The following is a 4420-nucleotide window of genomic DNA, read 5'->3' on the forward strand; positions in this document are numbered from 1 at the left end:
AACTCAGGAAAAAATTTTTTTCTCAGTTCTTTCCATCTACAAAAACAGAGGTGTTTCTCAACATTTTTGTACATTGTCACTCAGGGCACGTGACCCATATTTTTTGCATCAATAAGGTATATTATTGTCGCTGTTCGGTTTTTGGTTTATATGTATGTAATCCCATCACTTTCTTTCCCATTTTATAAAAACACACCAGAATGCAAGGAAGAGGACCTTTATTATAAGCCTAACCTTAAATTAATTATAATTTATTTAAAAATTTTATAGAAACATTGATAATTAAACTGTTATTAATTAAAAATATTTGCTCCATCACTCATAGTTGATTCTAACAAACAAGCTGGCTGTAACACCATAATAAGACAACTGAGTCTACATAAAAGGAAAAACTCGAGAGGCTCATAATAGAAAATTTTGTTTGTTTCTACATTGTCAGTAGCAGTAAAAATTGATTTAAGTAGATAAAACATAAAGAAAATGAACACCTTGGAAAGTCCTTTTGAGTTTATTTTAGGAAAAGTCAAATAGTAGTAAAAATGGAAAACCATGCTATTCTAAATAGACTTGAGAGGAAACAAATACAAGTCAGAATTTGAAATTAATGTTATCATTACCTTTAAGAAATCTTACAGCCTAATCCATTTTGGGGACTGACAAGCAAAACAAAAAAGATATGTGGCAAATGGCTGCTGAAGCGTTTCCAAGAGCACATGACACCAATGGGACTCAGTTATTAGCAATTTTCCGTTCTAATGTTTCCCCTTCAACTCCAACTCATAATTCCTGCATCAGCTTGAAACCAATAGATTCTCTGTTCTAACTGCCAGGTAAGCAGGGATGGAGTTGGAAGGAAAACTGCCTATTCCACTACAGCAAAATAGGGTGTGTTCCTGACATTGCTTAAAAAATCAATAACTATAGTTTCTAGAGAATTATTGTTATATGTACTTCCTATAATTTGTTTTACAACTGTAGTGTATTTTGGGTTAAACTTATTTCTCTAGCTGACCTGAGAATACATCACCATGGAAATCACTGTGAATCTGACAAGATGCATCCAAACAGTCACCTACAAAGTGTATTTTAGAATACCACTCAATGGCAAATGAGAGATTGCCTGTACATTTGGCTTTCATAGAGAGAAGTTTGATTTACAAGTAGTTAAGACTGGGTGGGTCAATCTTAGATACCATCCCAGTTGTATTTATTTAGTGACATAATGACAACTAAGATAACAGAAGCCTTTTACTTTTTTAAAAATAACTTTTTAAATTTTTAATTACAATAGATGTAAAATGCTATGTTGGTTTCAGGCATACAACATAGTGATTAGACATTTATATAACTTATGAAGTGATCACCCCAATATGTCTAGTACTCATCTAACACCGCACTTAGTTATTAAAATATTATTGACTATATTCCATATGCTTTACTTTACATCCCTATAACTATTTTATAACCACCAATTTGTACTTCTTAATCCCTTCCTCTTTTTCACTCATCCCCAATATACCCCTCCTATTTGGCAACCATTAAGATATTCTCTGTATCTTTGAGTTTGTTTTAGTTTTGTTTATTTGTTTTTGCTCTTTAGATTCCACAAATAAGTGAAATCATATAGCATTTGTCTTTCTCTGTCTGACTTATTTCGCTCAGCACATTACCCTATTACCCTTTAGGTCCATCTACGTTGTTGCAGATGGCCAGATTTCATTCTTTTTTATGGCTGAGTAATATTCCATTTTTTATATATACCACTTCTTATCATTTCATTTACTGATGAACACCCAGGTTGCCTCCATGTCTTGTCTATTGTAAATAATGCTGCAATGAACATATGAATGCACATGTTCCTTTGAAGTAGTGTTTTGGGTTTATTCAGATAAATACCCCGGAGTGGGCTTACTGGGTCCTTCTTTATCTCTTGTTATAGTCTTTGTTTTAAAGTCTTTTTCTGGTATGAGTATTGCTACCACAGCTTTTTCTTTTTCATATCCATTATTATGAAATATTTTTTCCATCCCTTTTAGTCTGTGTCTTTTGATCTGGAGTGAGTCTCTCATAGATAGCATATGGATGGGTCTCATATTTTTTTTTTAATCAATTCAGCCACCACACATCTTTTAATTGAAGATTTAATCTGATTACATTTAAGATAATTATTGATAAATATGTAGTTATTGCCATTTTATTATTCATATTTCTATTTATATTTTTATCTTCTTAAAGAAGTCCCTTAAACATTTCTTGTAATAATGGTTTGGTGGTAGTGAACTCCTTTAGCTTTTTCTTGTCTGGGAAATTCTTTACCTGTCCTTCAATTCTAAATGATAGCTTTTTTGGATAGAATTATCTTGGTTGTAAATCTTTGCTTTTCATTAATTTGAACATCTCATGCCAATCCCTTCTGGCCTTCTGTTAAGAAATCACCTTATAGTTTTATGGGGGCTCCCTTGTAGATAACTGCCTTTCTCTTGCCGCTTTTAAGATTCTCTTTGTCTTTAACTTTTGGCATTTTAATTATGATGTGTCTTGGTGTGGGCAACTTTAAGTTCATCTTGTTTGGGACTCTGCACTTCCTGGGTATGTGTGTATATTTCCTTCACCAGGTTAGGGAAGATTTTCTCCATTATTTGCTCAAATTTCTTGCTCTCTCTCTCTTCTTCTGATACTCCTATTATGCAAATGTTGGAAAACTTGATCTCCCAGAGGTCCCTTAAACTATCCCCATTTTCTTTTTGGATTCTTTTTTCTCTTTACTATTTTTATCATGTTTTTTTTTTTTCCTGCTACTTCTTTCACAAATCACTAATTTAGTCATGTGCTTCATCTAATATACTGTTGATTCCCTGTAATACATTCTTTTAATTATTGTATTCTTCAATTCTGACTAGATCTTTTTTATGTTTTCTATCTCCATTTTTATGCTTCTTATCTCTTTGTTGAAGTTCTCCCTGTAATCATTGAGCATGCTTATACCCAGTGTTTTGAACTCTGCATCTAGTAGATTGTCTGTCTCCATTTTATTTAGTTCTTTTTCTGGAGCTTGGTTTTGTTCTTTCATTTGGAATATGTTTCTTTGTGTCCACATTTTGACTGCCTTTCTGTGTTTGTTTCTATATATTAGATAGAGGTACTATGTCTCCTAGTCTTAGTAGAGTGGCCTTATGTAGTAGGCATCTTGTGAGGCCCAGTGATGTCTCCCTGGTCACCAGGTGTTCCAGGTGTCTGTTTGTAGGTTGTGTGTGCTCTACTGTTGTAATTGGTCCTTAGTTGCTGTTCACACAGCAGTGGGAGAGATTGACCCTCAGGCCGACTGGTTGTGAGGATGGGCAGTGACTACAGTGGAGGAGCTGTTGTGCAGGGTCTGACCCTGCAGAGCGGGATCTGCTTTAGCAGACTGGTGCTTGCTAAATCTGCCCTTTGGGTATGTCTTTTATGGAGGTTGTTGGGTAGTGCTCTGGTATGATCTGAAGCTGGCTACCAGGTGTGTTGGTTTTGGGGCATCTTGGGAAGGGCTCTGTTACAGGCCAAGTTCCGCTGCTGCCTGTGCCTGCCGGGGCCACTTGGTATGAGCTACAAAGTGATTCACAGATGATTTTCACTTGTGCTGAGTTTGGAGGTGCCTGGGAGAGGGTAGGACATGAAACGAGGTCAGCTGTTGTGTCAGCCTTGGGGCTGCTTAGCAAAAGGTACAGCACATGCTGAGGCCAGATGCTGCTTCTTTGGGATTTGTGAACCTCGAGAGATTTTAGAAAAGTCCCAAGCATGAACCAAGACAGTCCATTTGTATGGAAAAGCCACTGGAAGTGGATTGGGTGGGTCTGAAAGTTGGGTGAGGTGGGGTTTCATCACCCGGGAGACCAATGTCAGCCAGGTTGATGGAGACACAGACATGGAGTCCTCCTGCATTTACGTGCTAGTGAGAGAAGAGCTCAACAAAAGAATAATGGCTTCTGCCAGCACTTCTGTCTGGGAGAAAGCTGCCCTTCCAGCCCTTACCCTGAAGCCAGACAATTCAATATCTCTCCATATGTCCCTGGAGGATTTCGAACTGCTGTCCCAGTGTTGAAGCTCAGAGCAAGTTCGTCCATCAGTGAGTAAGTTCAAGAATGGGCCCTTTAAGAGGGATGCCTGGGAATCTAGCAGCCCTCCATGTTACTCAGCCACAATCTCCATTGGTTTTTACAGCCAGAAGTTATGAGAACTTCTCTTCCTAGCACTGGAGACCTGAGCTAGGCAGCCTGGTGTGAGGCTGGGTCCCGTTGCTTCTTAGGTGGCTTTCACAGCTAAGACATCCCCCTGATTTTTAACCACCACACATGGGTGTCAAACCAGCCTGTTCAGCATCTCTGTCCCTCTTACCAGTCTCAATGTGGCGTCTACTGTGTGTCCTTACTTATAGGACTTCTAT

The sequence above is a fragment of the Rousettus aegyptiacus genome, unplaced genomic scaffold, assembly GCF_014176215.1.
Source record: "Rousettus aegyptiacus isolate mRouAeg1 unplaced genomic scaffold, mRouAeg1.p scaffold_m13_p_4, whole genome shotgun sequence".
In the NCBI taxonomy this organism is placed as follows: Eukaryota; Metazoa; Chordata; class Mammalia; order Chiroptera; family Pteropodidae; genus Rousettus; species Rousettus aegyptiacus.